This window comes from Carassius carassius, unplaced genomic scaffold, assembly GCF_963082965.1.
Source record: "Carassius carassius unplaced genomic scaffold, fCarCar2.1 SCAFFOLD_66, whole genome shotgun sequence".
NCBI lineage: Eukaryota > Metazoa > Chordata > Actinopteri > Cypriniformes > Cyprinidae > Carassius > Carassius carassius.
In genome coordinates this window covers 319950-336710 of record NW_026775001.1, presented here as the reverse complement: position 1 = coordinate 336710, position 16761 = coordinate 319950, and the positions used below count along the sequence as shown (strand labels likewise).

General features: G+C 43.9%; 2 non-coding genes and 1 pseudogene across 2 annotated transcripts; all 3 read right to left on the bottom strand.

Moving 5' to 3' along the window:
- Positions 1-7573: 7573 nt before the first annotated feature.
- LOC132134136 (U1 spliceosomal RNA) lies at positions 7574-7737 on the bottom strand. Its single transcript, XR_009429400.1, has one exon. It is a non-coding gene; the product is annotated as a U1 spliceosomal RNA (small nuclear RNA).
- Positions 7738-8088: 351 nt separating this feature from the next.
- Positions 8089-8265, bottom strand: LOC132134083 (U2 spliceosomal RNA; annotated as a pseudogene).
- A 6364-nt stretch (positions 8266-14629) lies between these two features.
- LOC132134061 (U1 spliceosomal RNA) lies at positions 14630-14794 on the bottom strand. Its single transcript, XR_009429356.1, has one exon. It is a non-coding gene; the product is annotated as a U1 spliceosomal RNA (small nuclear RNA).
- Between the last annotated feature and the right edge of the window lie 1967 nt (positions 14795-16761).

Below are 16761 nucleotides of genomic sequence, written 5' to 3'. Positions count from 1 at the left end.
ACCATACCACTTTCCGGACCACGTGCCAGCCCTAAGTGAGTATGACACTTGTCACTTTGATAACACCATACAATAACTTTCATTAATAAATCTCCTATTTGTAGATTATTAGACTAGAAGTTACCTGAGAAATAGACTGGTAAGTGAACCAAGGAAATAATCTCATTTGTTGTTCATTAGACTAGAAGTTGAATTAGAAATAGACTGGTAAGTGAACCAAGGAAATAGCCCCATTTATAGTTTGTTAGACTACAAGAGAAATGAGAAATAGACTGATAAGTGACCAAGGAAATAGTACCATTTGTAGTTTATTAGACTAGAAAATTATAGTAATATAATTATACATATACACACACATATTATGTATGTATATATATATATATATATATATATATATATATATATATATATATATATAATTTATTATATATTTAATTTAATTTAATTTAATATAATAATAATAATAATAATAATGTTTGTTAGTGTTTACCTCTATGTTATCGACCTGACTCACCTGGTCCTTCTCTTGTGCTTTCTTTTTGCAGATCAGCTCATTGAGGAGTCCAGGGCCCACTGGGAGGGCATCAACCCCACTCCGAAATTAATAAATAATGTGTCCTCAAAGATTTTTAGAATAAAAATTTTTATTTCATATATGTCAGCTGGCCAGACCAATCTGGCCAGCTTGATGTTTTTGGACAACAGGGCAAAGGTCCGGTCCTGGCTGTCTTTTTTAAGGAAATGCAACATTGCAGAGCCAACTGTGCACCATTACCTAAAAAATGTGGCACAGTTCCTCAAATATCTTAATGAGACCCAGCCGCCCACATGCCGGCTCTCCCGTGTGGCTTTCATTGGGATTAGGAGGGAAATCCAGAACTTGACCCGCCCAGTAAAGCGCAGCGTGGCAGTCCACGAGCTGGCTGTAAAACAAGCCAAGGAGGCCCGCCTGATCCCTAAAGCCACACTGCGAGCTTGCCGGGACTCTGCCAAAAAAATTATTTCTGAGATTCTGGGTAAGTTTTTGAATCCTTTCTCCTCTCATTATTTGGCGATCAATGTGATCCTTTATGCTTCTCTTTTTTTCTGTGAAGATCGTCTGAAGACTAGTCCTGAGAAAAAGGACCAATGGTCTTTTTATGGACACCTCACCACTTACTGGGCCAGCATTTATGGTCACCGTGGAGGGGTGTTCCAAAATTTAACAATTAAAGAGGTGGAGGATGCCCGTGCGACAGCTACAGAAGGCCACTTTGTCATTAATGTGAGTGGTTCTCTTTCTCTCTGTCTCTCGTTGTCCACATGGTTTTCTTTAAAATAAAACTCAGCTTATGCCACTTCACACTGTTTCTAAAGATATCAGCCCACAAGACCAACCAGGCCTTTGGTGCAGCCCAGCTGGCCCTGGACCAGGAGGAGTATGGGTGGCTTGAGGAATTCCTTTCACTCCGGTCCAACTTGGTACGGGGACGAGTTGCAAACTACTTCTTCTTTACCTCAAAGGCCAGCTCCTGCAAAAACTTGAACAAGTATTTTCAGGATGCGTGGGCGAGCATGGGGTTACCAGGCACACCCACATTTACTGATGTGAGGACTGCCATCGCCACCCATGTAAGCATTCCTGTACTTGTCCCGGCTTTATGAGTTTCTGGTGTGTTTTTTTTCTAACTCTTTGCCTATGCTGTTCTCTCTCCAAAAAGGCAAAGAACACTCACTGCCCAGAAGATAGGCACAAAGTGGCACAGTTCATGTGCCACGACACCACCACAGCTGACAGGTTTTATGCCCTCAACCTTAATGCAAAGCAGGCAGCAGAACACCGTCGCCTCTTTGATACAGCTGTGGTGGGTGAGGAAGCTGATAGTCCAAGGCAGCAAGGTGCCAAGAGAAGAAAGACGACAAAACCCCACAAGATGCCAGCTGAGGAAAAGTCCTCATCCACCAGCCCAACGCTCTCCGACAGCCCTCCCGATGCCGAAGAAGGCCAGAAGTCTGGGAAATCTGCTTCAGTAAGTACAATTTCCCATGGATTGGTTTAACTGTTTGTGACAAGTAGACATGTTCACTAACACTTTGCCTTTCTTATTATTTCTATAAGGAAAGAAGCACATTAATGAAGATGGTCCTCAGACGCAGACTGATGGTGAAGAACTCCCCACTTAAATCACCACAGGAAATAGCGTCTAAAAAGCTGGTGCAGCAAGTAAAAAAAGAGACTGGAGAAATTTAAAAAAAAATCCCGTAAATAATTTATGTAGCTATTTAAATTGTTTGTTTTGATATTTTTTATGATAATTGTTCTACTCCTTTTATTTCTACGATAAAAAAGTAAGGTTATCTTTTTATTTGTTTTGATAGCCTCTTCCATTTTTCTTTTTTCTTTTTTCTTTTTTTGTAAATAGTTATAGTTAAGGTTAATGTCAGTTTGCTCTGAATCTTTCTGAACATGTTTATTTATTTATTTTATTTTTCTTATATAATGCATGTTTCCTATTATACTTTTTATATATTGTGTTTTTTTGTACAGAACTTTGAGGCATTTTTGATTTTGACTTTACAATGTCTGCAAAACAAAAAGTTCAATAAATATTTGAAATTGAATTAAGGTGTCATTACTTTACACACACTCACACACACTCACACACACACACACACACACACACACACACACACACACATATATATTACATGTAATAAAAATAATTTAAACATATTTATATAATGTGTGTGTAAATAAAAGGTATATGTAATAAATACATAATAAATATATAGTATTTCTATACATAAAATGTTTAATAAAAACATATTTTACTATATTTTGAATAACTTGAAATTAGGATGTTTTCACATAAATACACTTCTATTTCAAATGTATTCAGGCCGATCATCATAACCAGTTAAACTGATTATTAGACTAGAAGTTGAATGAGAAATAGACTGAAATAGTGAAATGTATTGTTTATTAGACTAGAAAAGGAATGAGAAATTGACTGGTAAGTGACCAAGGAAATAGTACTTTTTGTAGCTTATTAGACTAAAAGTTTGAATAAGAAATAAACTGGCAAGTGATCAAGGAAATAGTGCCATATGTAGTTTATTAGACTATAAAAATGAATGAGAAATAGACTGGCAAGTGATCCATGTAATAGTGCCATATGTTTTCACATTAATACACTTCTATTTCAAACTTATTCAGGCCGATCATCATCACCAGTTAAACTGATTATTATACTAGAAGTTGAATGAGAAATAGACTGAAATAGTGAAATGTATTGTTTATTAGACTAGAAAAGGAATGAGAAATAGACTGGTAAGTGACCAAGGAAATAGTACTTTTTTGTAGTTTATTAGACTAAAAGTTTTGAATAAGAAATAGACTGGCAAGTGATCAAGGAAATAGTGCCATATGTAGTTTATTAGACTATGAAATGAATGAGAAATAGACTGGCAAGTGATCCATGAAATAGTGCCATATGTTTTCACATTAATACACTTCTATTTCAAATGTATTCAGGCCGATCATCATAACCAGTTAAACTGATTATTAGACTAGAAGTTGAATGAGAAATAGACTGAAATAGTGAAATGTATTGTTTATTAGACTAGAAAAGGAATGAGAAATTGACTGGTAAGTGACCAAGGAAATAGTACTTTTTGTAGTTTATTAGACTAAAAGTTTTGAATAAGAAATAGACTGGCAAGGGATCAAGCAAATAGTGCCATATGTAGTTTATTAGACTAGAAAATTACTGAGAAATAGACTGGCAAGTGATCCATGAAATAGTGCCATATGTAGTTCATTAGACTATGAGTGGAATGAGAAATAGACTGGTCAGTGACCAAGGAAATAGTCCCATTTGAAGTTGTTTGGACTAAAAGTGGAATGAGAAATAGACTGCAAAGTGTGCACTCTTGTTTTATAAAACGTATTTTACAATACATTATGGATAAATTGGAATTAGGAAGATTTCAAATAAAGTAACTGTTAAGTGACAAATGAAATAGCCCCATGTGTAGTTCATTAGACTAGAAGTGATTTGAGAAATAGACTGACAATAAAAAATATTGCTATTTAATATACTGCAAGACTTGCAACATTTGTGGTGCAAATTAACCAAAATCCTACATTTTTTTCTATGCATATTTCTACAGTATTATGGGATAAAACTTACAAAAATGGATTCCTTTGAGTGCCCTGAGTACAGTACAACTGTTTTCTCTAGGCCTCCAAAAAAAAATTTTCTTCCGACTTCCACCCCCCTCGAGCTGCCTTCTCTAGCCGGGGAGGGTGCACCCTGGCCGGCATGGATGAGTAGGTGCGAGGGGGGTGGATGGTACTATTCTCTTGCTAATATCTCCACGAAGCGGTGGACCCCGGGGCTGAAATTACCTACCGTATGCGACCACCCTCGAGTTCCTGGGTGGTCCGGTTCCTGAGTTATAACGGTTCAAATCCCACATTTTGGGGGGCCGTAACTCGGACGCCCGGGGTCATAGGAACATGGGGCTGGTGTTGTCGGATAGAGCTCCCAAAGGTCTAATTTTGACCAGAGTTTGGTGTTGTTTCCCTTCTTTCCGAGTGAGTTATGGCCGGTCAAATTTTGGGACTTTTTGTATTTGCGGGTCCATATCTCTAGCCCCCGGGGGTCTATCGACTTGGGGGAGGTGGCTTCAGAGAGGGCCCTCTGACAATAAAAAATATTGCTATTTAATTTACTGCAAGACTTGCAACATTTGTGGTTCAAATTAACCAAAATCCAACATTTTTTCTATGCATATTTCTACAGTATAATGGGATAAAACTTACAAAAATGGATTCCTCTGAGTGCCCTGAGTACAGTACAAGTGTTTTCTCTAGGCTTCATAAAAAAAATTTTCTTCCGACTTCCACCCCCCTCGAGCTGCCTTTTCTAGCCAGGGAGGGTGCACCCTGGCCGGCATGGATGAGTAGGTATGAGGGGGGTGGATGGTACTATTTTTTTGCTAATATCTCCGCGAAGCGGTGGACCCCGAGGCTAAAATTCGGGGGATCCCTAGAAGATCGAGGAGCCTACCGTATGCAACCACCCTCGAGTTCCTGGGTATTCCGGTTCCTGAGTTATAACGGTTCAAATTCCACATTTTGTGGGGCCGTAACTCGGACCCCCGGGGTCATAGGAACATGGGGCTGGTGTAGTCGGATAGAGCTCCCAAAGGTCTAATTTTGACCTGAGTTTGGTGTTTTTTCCTCTCTTTTTGGGTGAGTTATTGCCGGTCAAATTTTGGGACTTCTTGCATTTGCGGGCCCGTATCTCTGGCCCCCGGGGGTCTATCGACTTGAGGGAGGTGGCTTCAGAGAGGGCCCTTTGAGGGCTATCAAGTCACCGAGTTTCAAGTTGCTAGGTCTCTTCCTTCCATTTGACTATCAAAAATGTGTGGGGCAATAACTCCGCCCCCCGGGGTGTTATGGATGGGGGGGCATCGGTGTTCGGTAGGCCTTCTGGAGGTCTTACTCTGACCCGAGTTTGGTGCAGTTTGGCCCCGTTTTGGCGGAGTTACAGCTTGGCAAAATCTGTGACATTTTGGTTAACATTCACCACAATTTTGGATATGTCCGCAAATGTTCCGGATGTGATCCGTGGTCATTCCGTGAATATAATGGTCAAATGGACAAATAGTGGGTTCGTGGGACCCAGGGTGGGGGTCCGCAAGTGGTCCGCAGATGATCCGCAGTCATTGTGTGAACATAATGGTCAAATGGACAAATAGTGGGTTCGTGGGACCCAGGGTGGGGGTCCGCAAGTGGTCCGCAGATGATCCGCAGTCATTGTGTGAATATAATGGTCAAATGGACAAATACGGGGTTCGTGGGACCCAGGGTGGGGGTCCGCAAGGGGTCTGCAGATGATCCGCAGTCATTGTGTGAATATAATGGTCAAATGGACAAATAATGGGTTCGTGGGACCCGGGTTGGGGGTCCGATGGGGGTCCGCATCGGTTCCGTGGTCATTCTGTAACTTTAAAGGTCAAATGGACAAATATAGGTTTCGTGGGCAAAAAATCGTACACCCCCCATTCGGGTAAATGCCACTGTTTTAAACCTGAGGTGTACTGCTCCGTGCGCCACCCTGTGGAGAAGTGCTGAATGGCATGTAGGGGCCTCAAATTTGGGTGGGCTTCCGCGGGGCCCCTCGGGGGTCCAGATCCTCCTGCGCCGGTCAGGGGTCTCCCGTGGGCCGGCAGACATCGACGCCGCGTCCGTCCAAAATTTTTTGGGGTCAGCGCGCAGGTCCCCTTAACCCACGTACACGAGCCCTCAAACTTATACCTGAATGGACGCTCCAAAAAAAAAAGGACTTTCTGGAGAAGTCAAGACGTGACATCCCTAGGAGCTGGCCATTCACCTCTTTAAAACAAAAGCGCACGCTGTGGTGCCTCCGCACGCCGGCACGGGCAGCCGACATGATGGAGGCACCAACAGCCTAGAAACTTAAAACAACAATAAATACAATAATAAATAACCAAATAAATAATTAAAAGACCTTACCTTAAAACGTGTTGGAGCCCGAAGCAGCAGAGTTCAATGTACCTCTCGAAGTTGTGTGACTCAAGATATAAAAAGATCTCGAGTCAGGAAACCTCCAAGAGGCGATCGCAGTCTAAACAGTCTGACAAGGTACGTGATCTTAGCCAAAAGGCCGAGAAGCGATGCCGCTAAGACGCAGCGGGCAGGAAGCCGGACACGGCGATGCCCATCTCGGCTTTGGTAAGTCTGGGGGACCTAAAAACGCTGGGGGATGGTAGTACCCTCCCCTGTCTGCAACGTCACCGGGACTCGTCACGCTCGGCCTGATGCTGGCACTGCAGTGACGGAAAGTACGGCATCGCTCGTAACTCCCAAACGGTTCGTCGCAGAGCCACGTGCCTTATGTAATGGGAATCCTTGGCTCGAGCCGAACCTGACGCAGGTCTCAGATTGGCTCGTCGCTCTGACAAAATTTTCGGGTATTTGGGATTTTGTCGAAAACCTTCTTTTGGAACCTAGCGCCAGGTATTTGGCCCAGTCCCACCCAAAGCAGCACAGAAAGCTTCTCTGGAGTCTGCCTGTCAATAATCATCCCAAAAAAGTGGAAATTTCCATTCACCTTGGCGAGGGGACCTCAAAACGTGCTAACGTGGCGTGTCCGAGATGGCTTGAATGGCTATAACTCCAGGAAGGAATGAGATCCCTTCACCCAAATCGGCACACCTGTGCAGGGGCTCAGTCAGAGGCCAGGTGAAAAAGGGCGCTGCGACAGGCCACTCGGTGGCGCTGTAAGCGACAACAAAATTAATACCAATTGAAAAAGGACAATCAAACAACATGGAGACAGCTACAGCTAGGCTGCAGTCAGTCCAATCGACTTTCAAAGTAAGGTCTGTGCTATATTCGAACTGAACCACCCACCAAGGTCCGATTTTTCAAGAGCGTAACTGACTTTGTTTCACAGGCGCACAACACATACCTCGCATGTGGTAGAACTCCCCATTCTGAAATGCAAAAAAAAAAAAAAACCTGGAAAAAACCTCTTCTGCTTTGTTTCACCAACAATTTCAGGGGAGAGCGCGAACGCAGTCCCCCACTACCATAAATTATGCAGTCGAGATTCCCGCATTTGGGGAATTCGCAGGGGTCAGCATGGCCGGAGTGCAATGGCCAAGCCTCGCCCTGGGTGAACCGCCTTCTTGATCATGGTGTATCCCTTGCCAGGTAAGTATGAAGGCCCAGGCGATCAGCCAGAGGTATGATTTGCGTCTCTACCGTCCACACCAATGGTTAGCCCCCCTCCAGGAAAGGAAGGACGGGTGCCTTCCGTTACTGGCCTGGAAACTGCCAAGCTCATGGGCCGGTGATTCCCAACGCCGGTTTTAGATGACTCTCTTTAACCAAACACACCTGATTCGATGCATCACCTCGTCTGTGAAAGACCTCAGGTGGGTGCATCGTTCGTGGAAGAGTCCAAGATCCCAGGAGGGCGCATCAGGAAAAAAGTTCGCAATACACCACAGCATGGCAGATCTCATTCCTTGTTCTGCTATTCGACACAATAAACGGCAATCCCCAAAAAGGGAAAGCACACCGTTCCTGGAGACACTGCAATACCAAGCCGATGCTTGGAGTGGACGGAGCAAGCCCCGGCTACAGCTCCATGATCTAAAAATCCATTTAATATGTAGTCCCCGGATGGGGGACGTATCAGATATTAAACTGATAAGAACAGATTTTTTTTCTTTGGAAAAAGTTTTATTGTCAACAGTTAAATTTTTTCCATTTGCATTTTTACTTTCACACACATTTTTCTTTTCAAGCACACATTAAAACAAGCCATATTATATATAATAAATACACATGGTAAAATGAAAGAAACAATCATTGTTAAAAAACATTTGATTAAAACCACAGTGTTTTGCTTGTTTTTAAAAGTCCATATTTGAGGTGTGTTTAAAAGGTGCGATCGGTTTCAAAAGTAAAATACAAATTTAAAAAAACAAACAAGCCTCATATGCATGTTAATAAAACCAATTTCATTGATAAAACACCATAAAAACCAATTTATTGGATAAAAACCAATAAAAAAAAACATCTGTTGTGCAAGACCGGGGGTGAGTCCTCATCAAGTCGGTCTTCACCCCACTCTCCAGAACAGGGACATGAGATGCTACTTTACGGGCTCAGCGGAGATCCCCTCTCCTCCGGCCCGCTGGCCCGCTGTTCCCGTAGCCAGAATGGTTAGGGTGCATCTACGGGCAGCCAGGGTCGGTGCCTGCCGGGACCCTCTCTGTGCGACCCCGGCCCCCCCGTCCGAATATCGTCGTCCGGTACCCCTGCAGCCTTGATGTTACCTTTAGCTCGCATGCATGGAGGGTTACCGTAACGCGCTTCCCCACCAGCAGGTTTCTGGTGGCCCAGATGGCATCCTTGATGACGTTGAGGGTGAGCCAGAGCGAGGTAAATTTCTGTGCCGTCAAGTCCTTCAAGCCCCGGCCCACGCCAAGGATGGCGAGCTGGTACCCGAACTGGGCCCCACCTGCTGGTAGGCACGGGAAATACACGGGGAGCCGGTCTTGGCCCACAGGTCCCGCGCAGTGCTGCAGTCCCAGAGCAGGTGGTGGGCGGTCTCCGGGGAATTGCAGCCGGACCGAGGGCAGATGGGGTTTTTGGCCATGCCTCTGGAGTGCATAACCGCCCTGACCGGGAGGATCTCATGAGCCACCATCCACGATAAGTCCTTGTGCCTGTTCTGGAGAGCAGGGTGAGCCGCATTCCACCAAACTTGTTTGGCCTCACTTAGTGTGAGGCCCGGAACTGGACTCACCGGTTTCCGGTCCTGCACAACAGAAATGAGAGACTTGTGTTTAGTTAAATGGTGACATCTTCACTCTCTAAAAGGTATTTCTTTAAAAACTTTTTTATAAAACTGTAGTCTTTAGGCAAGTTAAAAGACACTGGGGTTTTCAAATCTACTGGTAAAATTTTCAAAGTTCTTAGGTAAGACCCCATCCAAAATAGCGCCATTGCAGCCGTCTTGTTTTCTTTGGATGGGGTCATGGCATAACTGATGTGCAAGGCGGTGAAGCGGCTGCCTAAAAACAGGTGGGGGTCTGGGAGGCCTTTTCCAACGTTCTCTGGCCTTTTCTTGACTGTCTCCCTCTTCAGGCACTCCCACTTGGACCCCCACAGGAAGTAAAACACCGCCCACTCCAGTTTCACCAGGAACCACCGAGGGGGCCAAAAACAGAACAGACAAGTAAAATCAGAGGTAAAATCACATATTTAAAAATAAAAATTTTACCTTCAATCGTCAACTGTCTTAGTTCCCAAAACCCTAGTCTTTTCCTAACTTTCCCTAGCAAGTCAGTTCAGTTTTCCCGTCCTCCACCCTCTTTATCAAATTTAACACCTAAAATTTTAAAGTCCTCCTGTGTCCACGTCCCCCCACGGCCCGAAGAGCTGGGCCTCAGACTTGTTTCTATTGAGTTTGGCGCCCGAGGCCCGACCGTACCAGTCAGTCAAGTCCAGTGCTCTTCGTATAGATAAAATGTCCGTGGTTAAAAGAGTAACATCGCCCATGTATAAGGCACAAGTCGCTGTCAGTCCACCCGTCCCAGGAACGTCCAGTCCTTTGACCCATTTATCCTTTCTCAAGATCTGTGCCAGTGGCTCGATACAAGCCACATACAGGAGAGGAGATAAAGGACATCCCTGATGGACACCACTGTGTATGTTCACAGTTTTGGAAAGATGCCCGTTTACAAGGAATTTGCTGACTAGTCCCTTGTACAGCAGTCCCACCCTGGCTACAAACCTCTTTGTTGGAAAACCCATTTTTTGCAGTACCTGAAAAAGGTACTGGTGCGAGACTCGGTCAAATGCTTTTTCAAAGTCTAAATTTAGGACTACTAGCCGAATATTTCTGTCTCTCGCATAACAGATGGCGTCTCTGATCAGTACTAGGCTGTCTGTTATCTTTCTTCCGGGCACAGAACAAGCTTGATCCGGGTGAATCACGTCCTCTAAAGCCGACATGCGTGTTGCTAAAATTTTGCTAAAAAGTTTATAATCAAAATTTAAAAGTGTTATGGGTCTCCAGTTTTTTAAGTCAGTCCGGTCACCTTTTTTGTGAAGTAAAGAAACTATCCCTATTCTAAAACTGTCTGGAAGTATGTCGAGGGTCTCAAACTCTTTAAAAACTGTCAAAAGCTCTTGTCCTAAAATGTCCCAAAATGTTAGATAAAACTCTAGGGGAAGTCCATCCACTCCTGGGGACTTCCCCTTCTTAAAACCTCCAAGTGCTTTTTGGATTTCTAAGATGTTAAAATCTTGGGTTAAAATCTCATTTTGACAGTCAACCCTTTCCTCAATAAAATTTAAAACTTCTTTTGCAGTGTCAAAGTGTACCTTTTTAAAACTATATAATGCCCCATAAAATTTTTCCACATCCTCTAAAATCTCTTTTGTTGTGTTAACCTCCCTATCCCCTGTTTTAACCCTGGTTAATCCCCCACCCCTTGTTATTATTTTCTTAAAAAAATATCTGGTACACTTTTCGCCTTTTTCTATTTCTCTCTCTTTACTTCTTAAAAGGACCCCTTTACTTTTTATATTGGCTAAAACTGACATTTCTTTTTTTACTTCCTGAATTTCGTCGATAAAATCAAAACCATTATTTAAAAGATTAAAATACCTTTGTAGTCTTTTCTGCAACCCCAACATGCGTTTCTTTTCCCTACTCTTCTTTTCTTTCCCTATCTTTCTAAAAAACTGTCTTGTCCGGTCCTTTACCATCTCCCACCACTGTGCACGTGTATCGTAAAAGTCTTGGAGGGTCTGCCATTGGCTGAACTGTTCCCTATATTCTAAAACTATATCCTTGTCTTCCAACAGGGAACAGTTCAGCTTCCACAGCCCTCCCCCTACCGTCACACCCATGGGCAGTGAAAGGGTGCAAGACAGCATTATGTGATCAGAGAAAAAGAGGGGGGTTAATGTAGCATCGGTCGGCGGGCAGTCCCTTGTAAAAACGTAGTCGATTCGAGAGGCTTTGGTACTATCACCACTGAACCAGGTGAAGCCCTCCTCTCTTTGATGCAAAATTTTAAAACAGTCGACTAAATTAAAATCTCTGACTAAACCCTGCAATAACACCGACGTTTTGTCCACTCTAAAATCCTCCCCTACCCTTTTCCTGTCTGTTTTGGATAAAACACAATTAAAATCCCCTGCTACCATTAGTGGGGCCCTACCTAGCATGTGGGGTTGCAAGTCTTCTAAAAGCTCATATCTTTCATTCTTTTCCGTAAAACCATATACATTAAGAACATTAAAATCCCTGTCTAAAAAGGTCAGATTTACTAAAAGTGCCCGGCATTGCCTCACCACAGTGCTGCCCTTCACCAAGATGTTAGGATTATTAATTAAAACCGCAACTCCGTCATTTTTGTTAAAATTTGATCCGCTCCATATGGAGGCTCCTGCGGACCATAGCTCCTCCATTTTCTTGTACCTAGTTAAAAAGGGCAGAGAACACTCTTGTAATAAAAACAAATCTGACTTAAAAGATTTTAAAAGGGACAAAATACTCTGTGCTCTAATGGTGGACCTCACACTTCTTACATTGATAGTAGAGATGGTGAGGGCCATGAGCAGTAGGGTTAAAAAGGTATAAGACATTTAAAACAGAAGACAGTAAAAAGACTACAAAGATACGATTAAAATCATGTTATATCTTGCTGCATTTGCCTTTCCTTTTCCTCAGACGAGCTGGGATCAGGAGGGCAAATGCCTGTCGCTTCAGAGGCCACAGAGGAAACCTCTTGTGCCTCTTTTGGCGATGATGCTGTTAGCTTAATGTGCAAAAAGGATTCCTCATTAGGGGACTCTAGGGGCCACATGCGCTCCAGATCTACCGAATCGATACTATCAAGCTTATATGCTGCCCTAGATTTTTTCTCCTCCGTTACAATCAGAGGAGACCCCGCAGGTCTTTTTTGCACCTGAGCGTTAGGGAGTGAACACTCTGTCTCACTCCCGGTAGATTCCTGCACCCCATCCGAAACTGTTACTAGTGAGGAATTGGTTTTTTCCTCACTTTCCTCTCCTTCCATGACCATTTCCTGTTCCGTTGCCTCCGCCCCTGTGGCCGTCCCACTTCCTCCTTCCTGCCCAATCCCTGAGGCCGGCTGGGAATTTGAAATTCCCGCCAAAACCTCAGGGACCGCCTCCTCTTTCCTTTGTTCATTCGTTTGTTGCCCATGTGGGGCGGCCATTTTGAGCTTGTTGGCAAAACTTTTAGGGCAGTCTCTGTAGAGGTGGTTTGTTTCTCCACAAAGATTGCACCGTCTGAAATTGGTACAATAATCAAACTGTGACCAATTTCTCTACACTTCCCACATACTAACTCTTGGCATGCTTCAGCGAGATGACCAAACCTGCAACCCTTCCTGCAGAGTTTGGTATGTAGCCTCTGTTCTCTCCGAGCACAATCATGGAAGGCAGATGTTTCAGGCCCTGGTAGCCCCCAGCGTCTTCCCATTGTTTAATGGGAATTCGCCAGGAGCATGTCCAAATCCCATCTTCATCTAACACTTTGACAGGCTGGCCTCGAACAGTGCAAAATCTACCCAACCAAACATAAATATCATCTCCAGTCACTGTTTCATTGAACATCCTTACAATCACAGTTTAAGTGTGTTATCAGAAAGTTTCTCGACAGTGAACATGGAGAACTGGGCTTTAACTGAATCAAACCTTTGCCAAAAGTCATTAAGCAGGGAAGCGGTTTTAAAACTGACATCAAATCCTTTGTTCAAGGGCAGAGTCATCAAACAATTCAGGTCGTCAGATCTAAAAGCTAAGGTCTTTTGGATCAGCTTGCTGGAAAAGTCCATACGGGACATTCCAAGGAGCTTCCCCTCAACCTGCCTGAATAAAAAACGCACGCTGTGGTGCCTCCGCACGCCGGCAGGGGCAGCCGACATGGTGGAGGCACCAACAGCCTAAAAACTTAAAACAACAATAAATACAATAATAAATAACCAAATAAATAATTAAAAGACCTTACCTTAAAACTTGTTTTAGCCCGAAGCAGCAGAGTTCAATGTACCTCTCGAAGTTGTGTGACTCAAGATATAAAAAGATCTCTAGTCAGGAAACCTCCAAGAGGCGATCGCAGTCTCAACCGTCCGACAAGATATGTGATCTTAGCCAAAAGGCCGAGAAGCGATGCCGCTAAGACGCAGCGGGGAGGAAGCCGGACACGGCGATGCCCATCTCGGCTTTGGTAAGTCTGGGGGACCTAAAAACGCTGGGGGATGGTAGTACCCTCCCCTGTCTGCAACGTCACCGGGCCTCGTCACGCTCGGCCTGACGCTGGCACTGCAGCGACGGAAAGTACGGCATCGCTCGTAATTCCCAAACGGTTCGTCGCAGAGCCACGTGCCTTATGTCATGGGAATCCTTGGCTCGAGCCGAACCAGACGCAGGTCTCAGATTGGCTCGTCGCTCTGACGGATATTTCGGGTATTTGGGATTTTGTCGAAAACCTTCTTTTGCAACCTAGCGCCAGGTATTTGGCCCAGTCCCACCCAGAGCAGCACAGAAAGCTTCTTTGGAGTCTGCCTGTCAATAATCATCCCAAAAAAGTGGAAATTTCCATTCACCTTGGCGAGGGGACCTCAAAACGTGCTAAGGTGGCGTGTCCGAGATGGCTCGAATGGCTATAACTCCAGGAAGGAATGAGATCCCTTCACCCAAATCGGCACACCTGTGCAGGGGCTCAGTCAGAGGCCAAGTGAAAAAGGGCGCTGCGACAGGCCACTCGGTGGCGCTGTAAGTGACAACAAAATTAATACCAATTGAAAAAGGACAACCAAACAACATGGAGACAGCTACAGCTAGGCTGCAGTCAGTCCAATCGACTTTCAAAGTAAGGTCTGTGCTATATTCGAACTGAACCACCCACCAGGGTCCGATTTTTCAAGAGCGTAACTGACTTTGTTTCACAGGCGCACAACACATACCTCGCATGTGACAGAACTCCCCATTCTGAAACGCAAAAAAAAAAAAAAACCCTGAAAAAAAACCTCTTCTGCTTTGTTTCAACAACAATTTCAGGGGAGAGCGCGAACACAGTCCCCCACTACCATAAATTATGCAGCTCTAGATTCCCGCATTTGGGGAATTCGCAGGGGTCAGCATGGCCGGAGTGCAATGGGCAAGCCTCGCCCTAGGTGAACCGCCTTCTTGATTATTGTGTCTCCCCTGCCAGGTAAGTATGAAGTCCCAGGCGGTCAGCCAGAGGTATGATTTGCGTCTCTACCGTCCACACCAACGGTTAGCCCCCCACCAGGAAAGGAAGGACGGGTGCCTTCCGTTTCTGGCCTGGAAACTGCCAAGCTCATGGGCCGGTGCTTCCCAACGCCGGTTTTAGATGACTCTCTTTAACCAAACACACCTGATTCGGTGCATCACCTCGTCTGTGAAAGACCTCAGGTGGGTGCATCGTTCATGGAAGAGTCCAAGACCCCAGGAGGGCGCATCAGGAAAAAAGTTCGCAATACACCACAGCATGGCAGATCTCATTCCTTGTTGCAAATACAGTTGCTATTTAATGAAAAGTGAGATACGCACCACATGTGGTGCACATGTGTGCCAAAATTCAACGCTCATTTTTATGCAAATTCTACAGTATTATCGGATAAAACTTACAAAAATGGATTCCTCTGAGTGCCCTGAGTTCAGTACAACTGTTTTCTCTAGGCCTCATAAAAAAATTTTCTTCCGACTTCCACCCCCCTCGAGCTGCCTTCTCTAGCCGGGAAGTGTGCACCCTGGCCGGCATGGATGAGTAGGTGCGAGGGGGGTGGATGTCATTAGTCATTAGACTAGAAAATTAATGGGAAATAGACTGGTAAGGGACCAAGGTAATTTACAGTTTATTAGACTAAAAGTGGAATGAGAAATAGACTGGTAAGTCACCAAGAAAATAGTTCCATTTGTAGTTTCTTAGACTAGAGTTGGTATGAAAAATAGACTGGTAACTGAATCAAGGAAATAGTCATATTTGTAGTTTATCAGACTAGAAAATGAATGAGAAATAGACTGGTAGGTGACCAAGGAAATAGTACTATTTGTAGTTTATTAGACTAGAAGTTGAATGAGAAATAGACTGGTAAGTGATCCAAGGGAATAGTCCCATTTGTAGTTTATTAGACTAGAAAAAGAATGAAAAATAGACTGGTGAGTGAATCAAAGGAATAGTCAAATTTGTAGTTTATTAAACTAGAAGTGTAATGAGAAATAGACTGCAAATTGTGCTCTCTAATGTATTAGACTCAAAGTTGTATTAACAGACTACAAATGGGACCTAAAAAGTTATATAAGTAACCAATGCTTGGGCAGTGTCCCTTGCATTCATCCTTTTGCTATTCATCCTTTAGTGTTTTAACAAAAGTAGATATGGCTTTGGACGACTGTCCCTTGTGCTTTCGTGGCTATAATCAGCTAAGCCAATACCTTCGTGTCTTTCACAAGGTGCGGAATGTGAAGGAGCGCAAGCTTCTCCTATCCATTGCTTCTGGGAGAGCTTCTCACGGCGGTACCGGCAGCTGAGGAAGCGGTCAAATCCCACCCCCTCTAGGCAGGTTGCACGGGCAACACATAGTCTGCTATCGGCCCTCAACAGCCCTGGGGAGGAGGAGTGCTCAGAGTCGCAGGTTGACAGACTAGATGAAGAGCCAGCCACCAGGCCTGAGGCAGAGCCAGCCACAGGACCCGAGGAGGAGGTCGCCGGGCCTTCAAAGAAGGCCCACTCCTCCGATGCACCATACCCCTTTCCGGACCACGTGCCAGCCCTAAGTGAGTATGACACTTGTCACTTTGATAACACCATACAATAACTTTCATTAATAAATCTCCTATTTGTAGATTATTAGACTAGAAGTTACCTGAGAAATAGACTGGTAAGTGAACCAAGGAAATAATCTCATTTGTTGTTCATTAGACTAGAAGTTGAATTAGAAATAGACTGGTAAGTGAACCAAGGAAATAGCCCCATTTATAGTTTGTTAGACTACAAGAGAAATGAGAAATAGACTGATAAGTGACCAAGGAAATAGTACCATTTGTAGTTTATTAGACTAGAAAATTATAGTAATATAATTATACATATACACACACATATTATGTATGTATATATATATATATATATATATATATATATATATATATATATAATTTATTAT